Source organism: Balaenoptera physalus (assembly GCF_965194825.1).
Source record: "Balaenoptera physalus genome assembly, chromosome: 5".
NCBI lineage: Eukaryota > Metazoa > Chordata > Mammalia > Artiodactyla > Balaenopteridae > Balaenoptera > Balaenoptera physalus.
The window spans coordinates 13738477-13760424 of NC_138884.1; the positions used below are offsets into that span (position 1 = coordinate 13738477).

At 34.0% G+C, this 21948-nt stretch overlaps 1 protein-coding gene and 1 long non-coding RNA gene across 5 annotated transcripts in view; both read left to right on the forward strand.

Annotated features, from left to right (window-relative positions):
- GRID2 (glutamate ionotropic receptor delta type subunit 2) overlaps positions 1–21948 on the forward strand; it is a 1427475-nt gene that overhangs the window by 898756 nt on the left and 506771 nt on the right. The gene's annotated exons all lie outside the window — the stretch shown is intronic.
- On the forward strand, positions 13878–20801 carry LOC309660847. Its single transcript, XR_014263675.1, has 2 exons — positions 13878–13978; positions 16388–20801. It is a non-coding gene; the product is annotated as an uncharacterized lncRNA (long non-coding RNA).

Here is a 21948-nt window from a genome sequence, read left to right on the forward strand (position 1 = left end):
TTCAGAAAATGAAAATATTCACGATTTTTTTAGCAGAAAGTAATGTATCTTTCTTTGGAGTTTTTGTCACTTAATTACTTGTCGAAGATATCAGAAAACATTTTTAGACCTCATTATAATTGTGAAATCAGGATTAGTATATAACATTACCTATTTTGAAAAAAAAAGACTTTTGTACACATTAAGTTATACATACAGAAATGATTTCATTTGCAGTAGAACCTATACAGATACAAATAAAAGGTCTTTATATGAATATTACTTAATTCCTTACAAAAACTTTGTCTTTTGCTTCCTCTCTACTCCCTATTATTATCCCTAAGTTTATGTATAATCATTTTGCATCAGGTTTCTTCTTTCTTCCAATATCTTTCGTGTAAACTACCCCATGTAATGTTATTATTACTTTTCCTAAAGCCTTGTGATTCTAATACTACCGTGTTTTACCAAAATACTTATCCCAATTGAATAAGTAGGTATATATATACAAGGATGATCATTGTAGTCCTATACTAATAGAAGCTGAGAGGAAAGAGTTTCAAGAAATAGAGGGGGATTAGCAATGTAGCAGAATAGCAGTAATATAAAGATCAAATATAAAGAGTCCATTGAATTTAAGAACCCAGGGTTCATTAGTAACTGAGGAGAGACAGTAGAGCAGTTGGGTTAGGAATGTGGCTGCTAACATCAGACTGTTCAAATTCTTGTTGCATTGCTTAAAACCGAGGGACATTGGGCATGTTACTAAATTCAGAGGTAGGTATAACCTAAATGATTTAGTAATGTGACGGGTCCAGAACTGTGCCTAGTACATCAAAAAATATTGCAAGTAATTGTTATTTATGAGGAAAATCTCAGTGGAGCAGCAATGCTTGTTAAATTGTAACAAGTTGAAAGAAAAGTAAAAAGGAAGGTGATGAGTAGAGGAAGTAAGGGTAAATACCATATTAACCTGTTTGGCTATGAGAGCGGTCACTAAATGACTTTGTGAAATGGAGAGGGATAATTTTCAGAATGTAAGAGAGATGAGGATGCTTGAATGCTCACAGATCAAGCCAGCAGGGAATAAGAGAAAGAAGATAAAGGAAAGACAGGTGATCACTGATAGAAGTCCAAGAGAAAGAGAGACAGCTGGATCCAGAATTAGGTGGAGTGCTTAATCTTAGGCACCAAGGACATCATTTTCCTGAGGGGTGGGGGGAGGAAGAAAGGAGAGAATGGTGTGAGTACAAGCAACTTTTCACGTGTGCTGTCAAGAAGTTAAGGAAATTGTCAAGAAATATGTTATCTTTTCTTGGACAAATGTGAGGTGAGATTATCTGCTAGGAGAGAAAGTATAGCAGAAAACATTAGAGATAATGAGGTTGGAAGTTTATAGCCAGTGAATAAGTTTTGAAAGAGCTGCTGATGCAAACTAGAGAGAGGAAATTAGGGAACATGGAAGAATTGCCAGGCAGGTCTGTTGGCTCATATGAAGTTAGAGACCAGAAATTCATTGCAGCACTAGTCTACACGGCTTTCTAATTTTTTTATCCAGCAGCATTCAGTGGACAGAATGAATTTGCGTTAATGTAGGATTGGGATTTCATTAGACTGCTTTTGTTTTGTTTTGTTTTATTGTTTCTGATAGCAGTACAATGAGGCAGTCAGGGTAAAGATATTGTCAGGAGAATGGCTGAGGTGGTGAAGCATGAAATCTCACTTGGATATTTATGCTACTGAAGGCAGGAGGAGTCTTAACAACAGGGAGAAAGCACGGCTTAAGAGGACGGAGCCCTCAGCAAGTCTGAAGAAACTGATATTGCTTGGATTAAGTGAGGGAGCTTCAGAGCCAGGAAGCTGTGTTTGAAGAGAGAGACGTGTAAATTCATGATTGGAAGGGTGGATGGCTTCTAGACAATGAAAATTTCATAATTTTAAGTGTGGAAGAAGCGGGCTTCGTTTAGCCTTCTAAGATCAGTGTAGTTCCAAGATCAGTGTAGTTGCTTTGCCTTGCCCTGAATTCAAAGTCTGTAATGTGTTATCATTGCCATTCAGTTAAAATGAATCATTTACTTCAAATTATGCCTACTTTATTCTTAAATAATATTAAAGAACTCCTGTAATCATTTGTTTATGTTTCTATACTCTGATTCCCGAATTGTATTGAAACATTCCAGCGCACTGACATTATATAAATGTTATGTGAAAGACACCATAAATATTTACAGTGCCTTTTACATTGTTGACACTCAAAAAAATATTAAGCATTGTTAATTTTTAAATATTTATTTGTTTTTATAACTCAAATATTTTTCTGTCAAACTGTAATTTTAATTAATTACTGAATTTATAAAGCTTCAAATCTAGCTCTCAAGTAACTTCGAGAGTATTATGAATTAGTTTGTAGATTGCTAGCTCCATTTATAAATGGGACAGTTCCTTCACATGGACATTAATACATGTATAATATCTTCAAAGATACTTATCAAGGGAAAGCATTGCCATGCAAATAATTACAGTATAGATTTACCTGACCTGTGTCTAAAATTATGCTTCCATTCCCAGTATCTCTATGTCTCAAAAAGAGTGTATGGCTTTCCAATTGATGAACTGTCAAGTTGTCAGTGTTTATTCTGCTGCCAGTGGCTAAGTGTATACAATGCCTGCAGTCTTATCACCTTGAGCAGGGGTACTGTCAGCTCTCATAAGCTAAGCAAGGTTATTTCTGTATAGGATTTGAATGTGAGATTGACCAAGTCCCAGATTTTGGACTAGTCTCAGCCCTCTTGGCACTGTATGAGTGGAGATTTCATTTTTTTTTTTTAATTTGATGAGAATATGAAAAGGATTATTTAATTTTCACTGATGCTGATAAAACAAAGGTTTTTCTTGCTTTAATATTTTTTACATGTTGTTTTACTTTGATGTAAGTTGGTGATTCATTCAGTAGATGCTGTATTCAAGGTGTTAGACACTGTGTATCCTTGAAGATAAGTTAGGTAAGCCAAATTTTGAAATCATCTAGGTTTTCTATATCCTTAAACTTTCTCCAAGAGCATGGTTGTTTCTGTTTCTTTTCAGCACAATATAAAATTTCCAAGAAGAAGAATAATTTAAGTAATAATGTCTTATTCAATCTTCTAAAACTAAATTTATTAGAAGACATTAAACTAAAGATTTAATTAAATAGTTAATTTAAAGGATCAATTTGTGTTTTTTTCTTAGAAGAGGAATTGTACACAATAGTTTTTTTTGCTTGTGTGCCTGAAGTCTTCTTTGTTTGGTTTGGTTTTACTAATGCTACACACTTTTTATTGTAAAGACTGAGCTTCAACATTAAAATTTAATACTCTAGATTTAACGTCTTTGAACTTTATCACAAACAGGAAAATAAGGCCAGGGAAAATAGATTAAAACTGGTTTCACAACCAATCTTAATTGCACAGTAATGCTTAGTATCTTCATAAAATTGTTTTCTCATGTAAGTGGATGAAATAAAATGGTACAGCAGTGATATTCTAGCTCCTAAGTGTAATCGTTTTTTAGGTAGGTTTAGAATCTTTACTCAGGTCTCCAACATTAAATCCACAAATATAAAATCTACAGCTCTGCATTCTTAGGAAAAATTTACTGTTTTTGCAAAGGGTATTATATAGATCGCCATTGGTCCATTTTTAATGAATTGAAATGTTTTACTGCCTAGTGCTTAGGAAGAGGAAATAACAGCCTTGCCTTCAAATGGCCAATTATTAAATAGAGTACTGTTATTCTTCAGTGTTGTATTTGTATTCTGATTCTGTAGTATCTAAAATAACATTTTCCTTTTCATATTACCCTGCTTTATGTTTCTCTCTAGCACTTTTTGCAAACTGAAATTATATACATACATGTAATTATATACACAATCCTCATATATGTGTATATATATGTGCATATATAATTTATATATACACAGGTAAATATAATAAATTTACTTGTTTATAGTCTGTCTTTCCCATTACAGTGTGACTCCATGAGACAAGAATGTTTCTTTATTTTTGCTATATCCCCCAATGCATGGCACATAGTAGATGTTCATTAAGTATTTAATGACTGAACTAATGAACACATGTGCATACTGACATAAGAATCTATAAGATTCTTCTCTGCATCTAAAAGTGTAACAGCCATGTTTTTCCTTTATTCAAATGAAACATAATAAATATGTGCACATGAATTATTGTTGATATGCCACATTAGAAAGTGTTTATGTGATTACACCATTTCCATCATTGTATCCTTAATGCCTAGTAGAGTTGGCCCCTTGGGGACCAAAAATATAGTCAATTATTTTAGTGGTTATTAAGTAAGATTTTGTGTAATTTGTTTGCAGGGATTCATAGAGAGTAGGGAAATAGTGGATTGATTATTTTAGCAAATAGATTGGTTATTCTAAGCAAAATGGAAGGGCCCACAGAAGTGCAGGCTTGTTAGGAATTATTAGTATTTGTAATTCAAGATCATTTTCAACTAAGCTAGGTTTAATATGTTGTAATGGGGAAAACTACATAGCCTTTGCTGACAGAGATACCTGGGTTGAAATTCTGACTGTCACTGACTGTGATTTTAGGACTACTAAACCCAGTGAGTCTCAATTTCTTTATCTGTAAAATTTGAATAATAATATTTATCCCTTAATATTGTAAGGATTAAGTGAAATTATGTTTATAGGTTACATAATGAGAGATAATTAAAATAATGCCAATTTGAAAATGGACAGTAATCTATGTGATTCATTTTTAAGCCAATACAAGAAATGCAAAGTCTAGTTGCTCTTCTGCCAAGAAATTGCTATGTGAGGCAGGGGAATAATTTCATTTTTGGTGTGATTGACAGAGCATTATGCATGGCAATCACAATGATAGCATGAAAAATTAACATTTTTGTTTTGTTTATTGTCCTTTCTGAATCTAAAATTCTGCATGTCTGTTAATCAAACTTGGGAGGGCTACAGTTCAATGGGAAGCTAATATTGGGGAATCTAGTAACCAACATAGCCTACATAAACCCAATGTTTACAATTAAACTCATTCTTGGAAAATCTGCCATCCTTATTTATTGTCATATTTCCAACAATAAATTTATATCTTGGAAGTCATATATATAATGGAGAGAATCTAGAAATTGCTGTGAATTGACAATCTATTGTGAACACTCCAGCTTTTTTTCCCTCCCACCCTACTTTACATATAACATACATGATAAACTTAGCTCTGTGAGTTTTTATTTTGATGCATCTTCAAGAAAATATTTTGTACCCCAAGGTCATGTGATATTCAATCTAGTATCTTATAAAATTTCTAATCTGTTAGACCTTCAAAATTATTGATCATGGCAGTTTCCTGATGGTTAAAGAGAATGCTGCACTTTTGAAAAGTCTATACTGTGGACTGGATCATTTCTGCTTCAAAGGGAACCCATCTCCTATTACTACATAGAAGAGAGAATCCAATGATGTATCTGATGATGTATCCAATGATGTTTAGAGTTACTGTGACCTCTCTGGAAGAGTTAGCTGTTGTTTGGATTGAGATGACTTCTGAGAGAGTCCTGCTTCAGGCAGGACTAGCTGCTGTTGACATGCAGACTCTTAGTAAATGTTTACAGACATGTATGTGCTCACAAAGAAACCCAGAGAGTCTGATTCATCAGTTCACATGCTGACTCGGTTAAGAGTTCAGTGCCATACCTGATACAAAGGAGGCAAGGTTCAGTTTCCTTCCTAGTCTCTTGGACAGCACCCACAGTAAGACACACTGGAATATGCCTCACCCAACCTCTGACACACACACATGCACACACACCACCACCACTGATGAAACTTCAGTTCAGCTCAAATTCACCTACGCAATGTAATTTCAGCCACAATTGGTGATTAAGGACCCACTACAAGAGCAATAATCATGAATGCAATCTAAGCTAAGAATACACAGAATTGAGAAACATCTGCTCATATGTTTGCCTTTGGCAAGGTCTCATTGTTGTGATTGAACTATAAGTGACAGGTATCAAAGATTCATTTCAAAGAGGTTGCACCAGTGGGCAAACAGTGCCAAGAAGTGGTCACACAGCATGTGAGTCATTTGTTCACATATGTTGGAAATTCACAACAGACTAAGTTGTTATACAGTGACATTCCTGGTTTGGTAGGTTCTGTTGAAGCATAATCCCAGGGGTTTGTCATTGTGCCTCAAATTACCTGCTTTCTTTCACTTCCGAATTTCTCATTAGTCTATTAAAATGTTTAATTATATATCTCTCTTATTCTCCCAGGCCTGTCTTGACTCTTTCAGGGGATTATAAATTCTCCTTCAACAGGAAGTGTATTTTATACATTAGAGTGATTATAAAATTTTAATAGTCTGGGTACATAATCTCACCATATTTGCTAATAGAACTTCCAACAACTCATTTGTTTGGGAACTCTTCATTCAAACTAGTGAAATACTATGTTCATATCAGTGATGAATAATTGAAATTGTAATCATGGCTTTTGGTCACTGCTGACTGCATTGCCTCCTTCCCGCCTTCCCCCCCACCCCACCGCCCAGTAATTTTATTTTCCTTTGTGACCAGGAGATTTGACACATTAAAGCTAGTCAGACACCATTAAGACTTTTGTCCCAATTAAGCTCTTCTAAGGTAACTGGAAAATGAAGGGATTGATATTTGCTAATTTGTTTTGAATAGAAACTATGATATTAAAAAACCTTTTTTTAGACTTTGGGATGGCTTGGATGTATAAACTATTGCCCCTTTTAAAGTTTCTGCTATTAATTTGGATTCTGTTTCCTCCAAGATTTCCTTCTTGATAAAAAGGTGGTATATTGCAATAAAAACAAGTAACACAATTTATTGCATTTTTAAAGGGTTGAAACAAGTGATTTGTATGTTAAAAGCAATATATTGACTTTGCTAAAGACAGGAATTTGCTGTTTGACAACTGATCTTCATCCCCAGCAGCATGGAGACTATTAACATATGGTTGTGAACAAACGCCATGCTCCTCACTCTATTCTTGGTCTTTGAGGAGAGGATATTCAAATGTATAGTATTTTTACTGAGACCTTGAGCTAGTACCACCTATTATTAGTTTCTTATTTTCCAGATTTTCTGCAAAGGGCATACAATACTTTTATAATCAGAAAAAAAAAATAAAAGTTTTGTTTTAGAAGTTAAAAATATTTTAAAATTCTCTTTGTATTTAGAGGAACAAAACTATTTCTGAAAATTCATCAGAAGTATCAAGTAATTTAGAATTTGAGGGCAAAAGTTTTCTTGCTTGCAATTTGAAATTGAGTTTGCTCTCTAAACATAGCATTCTGTGATTCTTTCATTCCAATACCGTCTTGCATTCATAAAACATTCTGAAGTGCTATTTTTAAAATGGCAAAACAATTCATTTTATTTATTTCCAGATACTTTCTATGACACTAGAATATACAGTTTATATCTCATATTATTTGAAGTAGGACTATACTATGTTGAATTAATTTGTAGCCTTATTTATTAAACATTCTAATTTTAGATTAAGATAAAAATATCAAATGTAGTTTTACAGTATGGCAATTTTACATATAATAATAAACCTCAAAAATTTTGCCATAACCGACATTATTTTTAATATATGAAATATGTCTTCACATGATTTCCTTTGGTGAAGATTTGAAAGTATAAGAACTCTAAAAAAGAATCCCTAAGAATTATAGATATATTTGTTCTAACTTAAAAATTAATATTTGATACTTTTTTCTATAAAATTTAGGTTACTTAGATTTTATGAAAAGATAATTAATGTAAAATAATTTATAGTTAAAGATTTTCATATTTTCTGTAAGTTCTTACTAAAATATATAAATGTCCACATTGTTTCTTTTGTATAGTGAAACTAGTAGTCCATGCTGAACCCCAAACATTTACTAACCATTAAAAAAGTATATAAATGATTGAAATAATAAAGGAAGATTTTTAAAAGCTAAAAAATAAGCCATATCTTATTTTTACCCTGGTCTGCAGTTTCCATAGGAGCTTAAATTATCAAATATGTATCATCTAAAATTTTGTCATACTTGAAAGAATTCTGATGGATAGTTTTTTAAGGTAATGGTTAAATGTTTTTATTCAAAAATAAAGCCTTATTATTTAGATGCGTAATATTATTATTATCAGTTATTAAGTTCATACAACTTAGATGTTGCTGATATATGTTCCACTTCTTGTTGAGGCTACAAATGTTATTTTGAGGAACTATTGTTTTTGTTTTGTTTTGTTTCATTTTTACTATAAATTATAAGCATTTTCACCAGGGCCTTAAATATCTTTCCAGTAAATTCTCTATGGATTTAATAAAGAATTTATTGAAGTTGTGTAGAAAGCTAAGTTTGCATAGTGTTCTTTCCAATATGGAAAGTAAATATGTTTGGAAATGGAAATGCTCTTTTAGTAATTAGAGGCACTTGTATTAATCACAGTAATTCAGGTGCAATAAGGGACGTTTACATTTATTGGCAATGAACTTTGATATTAAATTATTTAATAAATGTCATGGTTCGAATGCGGGTTAGAAAAGGATTTCCAGACACAAGGAAGAATGTAAAGAAGATAGAATTTATTAGAGGGAAGGGTCACTGCCAGGACAGTGGGCCAACTTCCTAGTAGTCTGGGAGAGTCGAGTCCAAACATGTGCTATTGATCAGTTTTTATAGCCAGAAAACAAAGGAATGGTCCGAAGTGAAAATTTCGTTTACTGATTGGTCGAGGCACATATACTTTCCTTCTATAGGGTGAGAGTGGGACAGGCCAGATGCCTTTCCTTATTTGGGACAGGTCCTGTAGCCCAGGTGGGCTCAGGAATTTCATAACCATCGCAACATGGTTGTGAGGGCGATTAAGAGTCCGGTAGGGGGTGAAAGGCTGAAACTTTTTCAGGCCCGGTCATCCTTTGTCCTTGAAGCACCATTGTCCTCAGAGCACCACAATAAATACACTTTATCAGATTTATTAAACCCCATTATAATAGTAAAATAGCATTTCTGGATTTCTTTTTTATAAGCAAAAGTGAGAAATGAATCTCACTTTAAAAAATAATTTTAAAATATCTTGGATTAATACAGGTTAGGCCTTGAAATGTCTAATTAATAAAATGAATGCATCTAGCTGAATATAATCACTCTGAGAAAGTCACTTGATTCTCATGAGGAGAAAAGTACTTATCTACTGAAAATGTTTTCAAGCAATTCTTAATCAGAAGCTATAGAAAGTTTTATTACCCTGGAGTGCTTGAATAAAAGTAGTTTTTGTGGGTTTAAATGGAAAAGCATTTGAAACGCTGTGCTTGAGAATTTCTTCTTTTGATTCATTCAAGTTTGATATGAATCTATATCCCAAACTGAGATGAGAAATCGTTCAGAGTCAGACTCATGCATTTCCCAATGTCTGATTGTTGCCATTTGGAGCAATAATATGATCTGAATAAGCATATTTTCATTAAACAGGAGACAATGTCTTTTAGAATTGTGAAAAAAAATGTCATATTTCTGTCTCTCATATAGGAACTGTTGTACTAATGGATAATTTTCCTCCCAAAGGAAACTGGAAACTGGAGAATTATTCTTGGGACAAACAAAATAATTACTATTCAGGAACTAAGTTCTCATCCATTCTTAAAAATACTCAAGTTTTTCCAAGTAGGAACATTTTTTGGTCCATCCCAAACACTTCTGAGGAATCACAAAATTAGGGAAAAAATATCAGTCATTTAGTGAAACATCTCCATCTTACATATGTAGTCCTGAGTTTTGTGGGTTGGAGACCTTCCTAAATATCATTAGTTTGTTATAAAAACCAAGCTTAGACTTCTAGTTCAATGTTTTTTCCACTACATTAAGAGTTCTTTCCACAGTTTCAAAACCTATACCTGTTAGAGGTAAGCAGTAAAGGTGAAATCTGTTCTTTTTTTTCTCTCATTGTTTTTAAGTATGGAACCAATCTTTGAGTATATTCATAGTTATAAATCCCAAGGAGAAAAATCTACTGTATTTAAAATCTCACTGATAAAAATTTCTCACATTTTTCTAGAAAATAACATGAATTATCATGCTTTTCTCTTGAAACCCCTGATTGTTAAAATATGGAAATATTTTTGTATATATTCTATTCTTTTAACTTTATTCTACAGTGTTTTAGGTAATATTTAATTTTTAGTCTTATCTTTTTTCTTTCTCTGTTCAAATTTTATTTGTGATAGCAGAGATAATATTTCCACTCATTTGTTCAGAATCTTATTTTTCTTTTTTTCAATGACAGCCACATTTTGCCTCACTATGAATTGACATTCAGTTTTATCTTGTTATTAACAGAAGCACATTTTGATTAAAAATAAATGAGTGCAAATGAGGGTGAGTTGACATTTCTGACAAAATTTTTTCACAAATCATTTTTAGTTAAATATATTATAATCCAAAGTAGAGTTTTCCAGCCAAAGTAGTTTTTTGCCACAATATAGTCAGACAAAAACATACTGGGGCTATTACACCAACCATCTTTATCAAGATGAGGTTTAGGTGAATCATGTCATAGCAAAGATAGCCTTATATTGAAGGGTAGAATCACAGGTCTCTGCAAGACCATATAATATCAGCAAGCAGTTATGAGTACTTACTGTTGGTAGAGTTATCTTTTTAGTGAGAATATAGATAAAGATGATAGATAGATAGATAGATAGATAATAGATGATAGACATATAATAGAAATATGATAGATGGTATGGATGTGGATATCTAAATAAACATAAAAAGCAACATAGACCAAAGACATACTGTATTAATACGTATACAGAGAGAGAAACAGGACCAAAGACATACTGTATTAATACATATGCAGAGAGAGAAACAGGTAAGATATTTTGTGAGTTATACTGTATGTTATAGGTTCATAACAGGTATACACATAAATAGTTCTGATACTGCTTTGGATCTTATACTCAAGTAGTATGATAGCATAAGATATAGAAATCTAAAGTCATTCAGAGCATTGGAAATTGTGCCATGCTTACATGTTGACTGTATAACTATATTAAAACAACTGACTTGAAAATAATTTGCTAATTTGCTGAGGGCGGGGGGGTGATGCATGTAGAACAAAAAAGAAACAGTAGTAGCAGAAGATCTGCAACTAATTTAACAACTTAATATTCAAGTCAATAATAAGCAGAAAAAAAAGGAAGTTCATTCTGGATGATTTGAAACATAGAAAATAACATTGTATATGTAGTGAGTGCCTAGCGTTCTAATCTGATTTATCTGATCTACTTAATATCAACAATGGAAACTATTTCCAAATATGAGAGGTATAAAGAAACTAATAAAAGTTTGGAGTGTCTGATTCACTAACTTGGTTATAATTAATTAAATTCAGAGATTACTGATGAAAAGGAATTATGTAGCCTCATTACATTTTAATCAGTGATGCAGTTCAATGCAATGAAATTCCATTGTGTTTAAGGGTAGTGTTCAGTAGGAAATGAATCAGTAATTTATTGATTAGTCTACTAATAATAATTTTTAATGTTATAATTTAGGAAATATTCTAATCACTTTTATTTATAGAATACTAATTTTACAAATACTAAATTTTACTATCCTTCCAAGGACAGAAGGACCTTATACCTGTAAGGAATAAACTAAGAATGTATTTCATATTTTTATCTTTAGTTAAGAATTCTGTTAATATTAACCACTTACTAAAAAGAAGTGTAAAAGTTTTTTAAGGCATTTTGTATTTTTAATGTTAAAGCCTGTCTTTAATTTTGATAGGATTTTATGAATTATCTTTTCTGCATTATATAACAAAAATACACATTTTGAATGATAACATGGTGTGTGAGTGCCCCTACCTGTTAATATCCGCTCATTATTTTCCTACTTCCCAGTTTTTTTCTTAACTTTAGCATGGCATAAGAACAAAATATAATATTACTCATTTATTGCTGGGAAAAATATATTAAAATATTTTAATCTTATTTAATTATTATAAAATATATATAAACATAATTACATATGTTTATATAATAATTACAAACATAATACTATAATTAATTACAGACTACACTTTTTAAAAATATTGTTCTCACAGAAGCACATAATTCTTGATTAAAAAGATAAAATTTGATTGTGTTTGAATAGTGAAGTCTCTGCTTTTAATGAAAGGACAGCTAATGGGCCTTAACTAACAAAAAGAACCTGGACAGTGATAAAGGCCAAACTTGTCACCTTATAAGAAAAAATGTCACCAATGAGAAAAAATGACAATGATAAAAATTTGCAGAGATTTTTCTTAATAGAAGTTTAGGTGAAAATGAACCAAAGATTTTAGTTGACCACAAGGTCAACTGAAACAATAATGTTATGAATCTGCCAAAAAGCTAATAAGATTTACGGAAGTCTTTAAGAAAGCTATGTTGCAGGAGAAACCCATGAAGGAATTAAATATCTTAAATATAAATATAAGGCACATCAATACTATTTTCATGTATTTAATGGCAGCCACGTGCAAAGAGAAATGATGATGTTTTATATTAATTCAGGTTCATGTTTTGAATCAAAGACTCAGCTATAGGCAGACAAATATGGCTTTGTGCATGGTTCCTTCATGGTAAGTTTGAAAAGCAGTAGGGTGATGCTCATCTTCACTCAAAATATCTTTAATCATCCATGAAGGTGCCGATAATTTGCTGTTAATTATGCAGTGCAACATGTAGACGCCAGCTTTAAAATGATTTGAACAGAAGGGATTACCACCTTAAGCTGTAAATAACCTGTAACTAGAACATGGATTTACTTATTGTCCTCTCTCTTCATAAACAGAATGTGTGTGGAAATAGGGTAAGAGGGAAGAATTAGATCTTAGAGCTCTACTAGAAGAAGTTAGCGCAGGTGAGGAATATGACTAAGGGCTGATGCACTAACTAGAGTAACAGTAAGGCAGTGGAGCCAGGGAAGATACATTTTCAGAGACAGGGAGAGAAGATCAAAGGCAGAAGCATACAACAGGTAAGTTTTGCCTACTTTACCCTTCTGTTTCAAGTTGAATTTGGTTATGTTCCCAGATTGTAAATATCTGCTCAATTAATGTTGAGTCAATAAACGAAAAACTGGATGATGATAGGGACAGGTAACTGGAAATCAAGTCAGTTGGCTTTGTAGGGCTTGATATCACCATGCAGAATTAAGGTTCAAAACTGTGAATGTATTTAGCTTCTCAATAGATTATCAATTAATGGTATTGCTATTAATATATAGACAGCTTCATATTAATCATAATTAAGCACTGAGACTCCCAAAGTATCTGATTTCTCACCAGCTAGATTTCTAGTACCCTAAAGAAGAAATCAATATTCCTTTTTTTTTAAACATCTTTATTGGAGTATAATTGCTTTACAATGTTGTGTTAGTTTCTGCTTTATGACAAAGTGAATCAGCTATACATATACATATATCTGCATATCTCCTCCCTCTTGCATCTACCTCCCACCCTCCCTATCCCACCCCTCTAGGTGGTCACAAAGCACCAAGCTGATCTCCCTGTGCTATGCAGCTGCTTCCCACTAGCTATCTATTTTACATTTGGTAGTACATATAAGTCCATGCCACTCTCTCACTTCATCCCAGCTTACCCTTCCCCCTCCCCGTATCCTCAAGTCCATTCTCTATGTCTGCATCTTTATTCCTGTGCCGCTGCTAGGTTCTTCAGAACATTTTTTTTTTTAGATTCCATATATGTGTTAGCATATGGAATTTGTCTTTCTCTTTCTGACTTACTTCACTCTGTATGACAGACTCTAAGTCCATCCTCCTCACTACAAATAACTCAATTTCGTTTCTTTTAATGGCTGAGTAATACTCCACTGTATATATGTGCCACATCTTCTTTATCCATTCATCTGTCAGTGGACACTTAGGTTGCTTCCACGTCCTGGCTATTGTAAATAGTGCTGCAATGAGCATTGTGGTACATGGCTCTTTTAGAATTATGGTTTTCTCGGAGTCATGCCCATTAGTGGGATTGCTGGGTCATATGGTAGTTCTATTTTTAGTTTTTTAAGGAACCTCCATACTGTTCTCAATAGTGGCTGTATGAATTTACATTCCCACCAACAGTGCAAGAAGGTTCCCTTTTCTCCACACCCTGTCCAGCATTTATTGTTTGTAGATTTTTTGATGATGCCCACTATGACTGATGTGAGGTGATACCTCATTGTAGTTTTGATTTGCATTTCTCTAATAATTAGTGATGTTGAGCATCCTTTCATATGTTTGTTGGCAATCTGTATATCTTCTTTGGAGAAATGTCTATTTAGGTCTTCTGCCCATTTTTGGATTGAGTTCTTTGTTTTTTTGATATTGACCTGCATGAGCTGCTTGTAAATTTTGGAGGTTAATCCTTTGTCAGTTGCTTCATTTGCAAACATTTTCTCCCATTCTGAGGTTGTCTTTTCGTCTTGTTTATGGTTTCCTTTGCTGTGCAAAAGCTTTTAAGTTTCATTAGGTCCCATTTGTTCATTTTTGTTTTTATTTCCATTTCTCTAGGAGCTGGGTCAAAAAGGATCTTGCTGTGATTTATGTCATAGAACGTTCTGCCTATGTTTTTCTCTAAGAGATTTATAGTGTCTGGCCTTACATTTAGGTCTTTAATCCATTTTGAGTTTAGTTTTGTGTATGGTTTTAGGAAGTGTTCTAATATCATTCTTTTACATGTAGCTGTCCAGTTTTCCCAGCACCACTTTTTGAAGAGACTGTCTTTTCTCCATTGTATATTCTTGCCCCCTTTATCAAAGATAAGGTGACCATATGTGCATGGGTTTAGCTCTGGGCTTTCTATCCCGTTCCATTGATCTATATTTCTGTTTTTCTTCCAGTACCATACTGTTTTAACTACTGTAGCTTTGTAGTATAGTCTAAAGTCAGGGAGCCTGATACCTCCAGCTCCGTTTTTCTTTCTCAAGATTGCTTTAGCTATTCAGGGTCTTTGGTGTTTCCATACAAATTGTGAAATTTTTTGTTCTAGTTTTGGTATCAGGGTGATGGTGGCCTCGTAGAATAGGTTTGGGAGTGCTCTTCCCTCTGCTATATTTTGGAAGAGTTTGAGAAGGATAGGTGTTAGCTCTTCTCTAAACGTTTGATAGATTTCACCTATGAAGCCATTGGTCCTGGGCTTTGTTGGTTGGAAGATTTTTAATCACAGTTTCAATTTCAGTGCTAGTGTTTGGTCTGTTCATATTTTCTATTTCTTCCTGGTCCCATCTCAGAAGGTTGTGCTTTTCTAAGAATTTGTCAATGTCTTCCAGGTTGTCCATTTTATTGGCATATAGTAGCCTGAAGTAATCTGTCATGATCCTTTGTATTTCTGCTGTCTGTTGTAACTTCTCCTTTTTCATTTATAATTTTATTGATTTGAGTCCTCTCCCTCTTTTTGTTGATGAGTTTGGCTACTGGTTTATCAATTTTGTTTATCTTCTCAAAGAATCAGCTTTTAGTTTTAGTGATCTTTGCTATTGTTTCCTTCATTTCTTTTTCATTTATTTCTGATCTGATTTTTATTATTTCTTTCCTTCTGCTAACTTTGGGGTTTTTTTGGTTCTTCTTTCTCTAATTGCTTTAGGTGTAAGGTTAGGTTGTTTATTTGAGATGTTTTTTGTTTCTTCAGGTAAGATTGTATTGCTATAAACTTCCCTCTTAGAATTGCTTTTGCTGCCTCCCGTAGGGTTTGGGTCGTCGTGTTTTCATTGTCCTTTGTTTCTAGGTATTTTTTGATTTCCTCTTTGATTTCTTCAGTGATCTCTTAGTTATTAAGTAGTGTATTGTTTAGGTTCCATGTGTTTGTATTTTTTACAGATTTTTTCCTGTAATTAATACCTAGCCTCATAGCATTGTGGTCAGAAAAGATAATTGATATGATTTCAATTTTCTTAAATTTACCAAGGCTTGATTTGTGACCCAAGATATGATCTATAGTGGAGAATGTTCCTTGAGCACTTGAGAAGAAAATGTATTCTGTTGTTTTCGGATGGAATGTCCTAGAAATATCAATTAAGTCCATCTTATTTAACGTGTCATTAAAAACTTGTGTTTCCTTATTTATTTTCATTTTGGTTGATCTGTCTATTGGTGAAGATGGAGTGTTGAAGTCCCCTACTATGATTGTCTTACTGTCAATTTCCCCTTTTATGGCTGTTACCATTTGCCTTATGTATTGAGGTATTCCTATGTTGGGTGCATAAATATTTACAACTGTTATATCTTCTTGGATTGATCCCTTGATCATTCTGTAGTGCCCTCCTTTGTCTCTTGTAGTAGTCTTTGTTTTAAAGTCTATTTTGTCTGATATGAGAATTGCTATTCCAGCTTTCTTTTGATTTCCATTTTCATGGAATATCTTTTTCCATCCCCTCACTTTCAGTCTGTATGTGTCCCTAAGTCTGAAGTGGGTCTCTTGCAGACAGTGTATATACGGGTCTTGTTTTTGTATCCATTCAGCCTGTCTATGTCTTTTGGTTGGAGCATTTAATCTATTTACATTTAAGTTAATTATCGATATGTATGTTCCTATTACCATTTTCTTAATTGTTTTGAGTTTGTTATTGTAGGTCTTTTCTTTCTCTTGTGTTTCCTGTCTAGAGAAGTTCCTTTAGCATTTGTTGTAAAGCTGGTTTGGTGGTGCTGAATTCTCTTAGCTTTTGCTTCCCTGTAATGGTTTTAATTCCTCCATTGCATCTGAATGAGATCCTTGCTGGCTAGAGTAATCTTGGTTGTAAGTTTTTCCCTTTCATCATTTTAAATATGTCTGGCCACTCCCTTCTTGCTTGCAGAATTTCTGCTGAAAGATCAGCTGTTAACCCTATGGGGATTCCTTTGTATGTTATTTTTTGTTTTTCCCTTGCTGCTTTTCATATTTTTTCTTTGTATTTAATTTTTGAAAGCTTGATTAATATGTGTCTTGGCATGTTTCTCCTTGGGTTTATCCTGTATGGGACTCTCTGCACTTCCTGGACTTGATTGACTATTTCCTTTCCCATATTAGGGACGTTTTCAACTATAATCTCTTCAAATATTTTCTTAGTCCCTTTCTTTTTCTCTTCTTCTTCTGGGACCCCTATAAGTCGAATGTTGGTGTGTTTAATGTTGTCCCAGAAGTCTCTAAGACTGTCCTCATTTCTTTTCATTCTTTTTTCTTTATTCTGCTCTGCAGTAGTTATTTGTACTATTTTATCTTCCTGGTCACCTTGCCTTTCTTCTTCCTCAGTTATTCTGATATTGATTCCTTCTAGAGAATTTTTAATTTCATTTATTGTGTTGTTCATCACTGTTTGTTTGCTCTTTAGTTCTTCTAGGTCCTTGTTAAACATTTCTTGTATTTTCTCCATTCTATTTCCAAGACTTTGGATCATCTTTACTGTCATTACTCTGTATTCTTTTTCAGGTATACTGCCTATTTCCCCTTCATTTGTTTGGTCTGCTGCATTTTTACCTTGATCCTTCATCTGCTGTGTATTTCTCTGTCTTCTCATTTTGCTTAACTTACTGTGTTTGGGGTCTCCTTTTCACAGGCTGCAGGTTTGTAGTTCCTGTTGTTTTTGGTGTCTGCCCCCACTGGGTAAAGTTGGTTCAGTGGCTTGTGCAGGCTTCCTGGTGGAGGGGACTCGTGCCTGTGTTCTGCTGGATGAGGCTGGATCTTGTCTTTCTGGTGGGCAGGACCACATCTGGTGGTGTGTTTTTGGTGTCTGTGACCTTATTATGACTTTAGGCAGCCTCTCTGCTAATGTGTGAGATTGTGTTCCTGTCTTGCTAGTTGTTTGGCATAGGGTATCCAGCACTGGAGCTTGCTGGTTGTTGAGTGGAGCTGGGTCTTAGCGTTGAGATGGAGATCTCTGGGAGAGCTTTCGCTGTTTGATCTTACATGGAGCCGGGAGGTCTCTGGTGGACCAATGTCCTGAATTCGGCTCTCCCACCTCAGAGGCACAGGCCTCACACTCAGCCAGAGCACCAAGACCCTGTCAGCCACACGGCTCTAAAATCAGGAAATAGACAAGCATGCCCACTCTTGCAACTTCTATTTTATATAGTATTGGAAGTCCTCACAGAATTTATTGGATACAGTGAAAGCAGTGCTCAGAGGGAAATTTTTGTTTGTAAACACCTTGGATGAGCTCAACCGTAGACTGGTCACAGCTGAGGCAAGTGTCAGTGAGCTTGAATACAGGTCAGAATTTCCCAAACTGTAGAAGACCGATGGTAACCAGTATCCGATAACCAGCTGACTTCTCCCAGAAACCAGCAAGCATTTATTTATTCCTTTACCACAGGGTCGCCTGCAGGCCCTGTATGGGGCTTGGCCTGGGTGCGCAGAGCAGGGTTTCCCAGGAGGGCAAACAGGGCATGGCTGGAGTTTTGGGGGCTGTTAACTGGCCTCGGTTGTGTAGGGGCAGTAACTGGTGTCTTGGGGAGCCGGCGGGAGAGGATAGGCTGGGATTCTGCAAGCACCGTGGGCAGCTCATGGAACTGTGAACTCAGGCCCGAGGCTCTGCCGCTGCAACCTCTCTTCCCAGTATTCCTTTTTAAAATAGCTTTGAATATGTTCATTTTCTTGATTTTTGAAATAGTTTCACATATGCATATAGATGTCAAAATTTATCAAAAGATACATTTTAAATATATGAAATTTATACTGTGTCAGTAATACTTTAATGAAATATAGAAAAGCCCATTGCAGAGATAATTAAATTAATAGATGAAATTCTTTGATCATCAAAACTTATATTTTTAATTTTTATGGAGTCTTTGATTATCCAGGTGTGTATAAATATATGAAGGAGCTAAGGCAGTCAGTTATATGTTTTACCTCATATTTCACAAAGAAAGGGAATGTAATGATCATATGTGATGTTCAAAACTTTGTCAACTTATTTTATAGTGGAAATTAGACTAGTTCTTTTAGCTGTACATATCATCACTGTCCTGGGATTCTAGTTTTCCTAATTCTCTGAAAATGGCCATATTTAATATTGTCTAAGTAATTTGGAACCTGTTTTTAAAATATGTGCATTTCTGCTGCCATTTTCATTAGTAAAGTAGAGTTAAATAAATAAGGACAATAGATTTTTTTCAAACATAACACACTGCCAATGAAATATTAAAGTTTATGGTTCTCAATATAGGTTTACGTGGGAAGAGTTAGGTGAATTGATTTTTTTATGTAGGATGTATCTGTACAAACTGTAAGTTAGCTATTAAATTTTTCTAGCTTTAATTCTCATTTTCTTACATATAATGTAGATTACTTTAGAATTATGTTACAAAAGTATCGATACTTTACCACACTTGAGAGGATGATTCTACTAGCATACCTGATCAACTATAAATACATGAGTTTATTACAAAATCAATTTTGTATTACTTTATTTTGGAAACAAAAAGTTATTTATATTTTAAATTGCTGTTTTATTCTATATATTATCTATATAAGAGGAACTGATGAAATCTAATATATGATATCAAATTTTAATAAGCAGAATATATCTTTTGAGCACATGGGCTATAATATTTTTCAAAAAGCCAAGGAAACCCTGTAATGAATAGAAACAATAGAATATTAAATGACATAAGAAAAATTATCTAGATAGTTTTTTCTTTATGAGATAATGTGCAGCTTAAAATAGTGACAGACTTTGCATACCACTACATTGAAACAGTTTAAATAAATTTAAGTAAAGCAAAAGTAAAGAAAAATTGGAGTATCAACTGTTATTTATACTAAAAATCTGTCTGTTTTATTTGGTCATTGCAAAACACTCAAAGTATAAATCACTGTTCTATAACCTAATAGTCAGCCTTATACTGTGGTAGTTTTGAATACTGCTTTGTACTTGAGGTTAAGAGATCCTACTGTACAGGATTATAATATGGTTTTTGTTTAAGTCGTGGTTTAGACTTGGGTGAATTAGAATATAAACCATACTCCCTGAAATCCTCTCAATATAAATATTTAAATACAAGAGACATGGGTAGCAAGAACTGCACTTGCAGAAATCTTAACTACACTCAATGGTTGACATCCCAACTGGTCCTAAATGAAATGTCCCTTAGAAGCAAAATGATAACTGCCAAGGCCTAACCAGCACAACGTTCTGTCACTTAAGACATTGTTCCTGAGAGTAATGCATGATAGTGTTAGAATCTGTATTTTGAACAACATGGTGTCTACAGACCCACCACACTTTAAAAACCACTGTTTTATAGGAAGCTTGCAAAGTATTGGGTGATATTAGGGACTACAAAAAGAATAAAATGTGATCTATGCACCTAACTGATTTTCAGCCTCTATTTGGGACAATACATGTGCACAAGTCAGCATTGGTAAGAGGGTCTTCTAAATGTCATATTACAGGGTGTGATTTCTATTTGAAACTCTATAATTTAGCCATCAGTACATCTGGAATTGCCAAGGGTATCAGGAAATAATGGAAGAAAGGGTAAAGAAGATTCCAAATGGAATAGCCTATATACTCAGAGTAAAAAATAAGAGGGGTCAAGTCTTGAATAGTTGTTTGAATAGATTGAATGGATTGATTATAATGCTTATGTTAACAGAGGAGCTAAACAGGAGTATGTATTCCTACTATGAAGGATTTTAAGAGACCCTCTAAAGATGTAGCTGATTAGTCACCTAGCCATCTGTCTAATCCAGGGGTTGGCAAACATTTTCTGTAAATATTTTAGGCTTTTTTTTGAATTTTATTTAATTTATTTTTTTATACAGCAGGTTCTTATTAATTATCCATTTTATACATATTAGTGTATACATGTCAATACCAATCTCCCAATTCATCCCACCACAGCTCCCCCCCCGCCACTTTCCCCCCTTGGTGTCCATACATTTGTTCTCTACATATGTGTCTCTATTTCTGCCCTGCAAACCAGTTCATCTGTACTATTTTTCTAGGTTCCACGTATATGCTTTAATATACAATATTTGTTTTTCTCTTTCTGACTTACTTCACTCTGTATGAGAGTCTCTAGATCCATCCATGTGTCTACATATGACTCAATTTCATTCCTTTTTATGGCTGAGTAATATTCCATTGTATATATGTACCACGTCTTCTTTATCCATTCATCTGTCAATGGGCATTTAGGTTGCTTCCCTGACCTGGCTATTGTAAATAGTGCTGCAATGAACATTGGGGTGCATGTGTCTTTTTGAATTATGTTTTTCTCTGAGTATATGCCCAGTAGTGGAATTGCTGGATCATATGGTAATTATAGTTATAGTTTTTTAAGGAACCTCCATACTGTTCTCCATAGTGGCTGTATCAATTTACATTCCCACCAACAGTGCAAGAGGGTTCCCTTTTCTCCACACCCTCTCCAGCATTTGTTTGTAGATTTTCTGATGATGCCCATTCTAACTGGTGTGAGGTGATACCTCATTGTAGTTTTGATTCGCATTTCTCTAATAATTAGTGAGTTGAGCAGCTTTTCATGTGCTTCTTGGCCATCTGTATGTCTTCTTTGGAGAAATGTCTATTTAGGACTTCTGCCCATTTTTGGATTGCGTTGTTGTTGTTTTTTTTAATATTGAGCTGCATGAGCTGTTTATATATTTTGGAGATTAATCCTTTGTCCATTGATTCGTTTGCAAATATATTCTCCCATTCTGAGGGTTGTCTTTTCATCTTGTTTGTAGTTTCCTTTGCTGTGCAAAAGCTTTTAAGTTTCATTAGGTCCCATTTGTTCATTTTTGTTTTTATTTCCATTACTCTAGGAGGTGGATCAAAAAAGATCTTGCTGTGATTTATGTCAAAGAGTGTTCTTGCTATGTTTTCCTCTAAGAATTTTATAGTATCCAGTCTTACATTTAGGTCTTTAATCCATT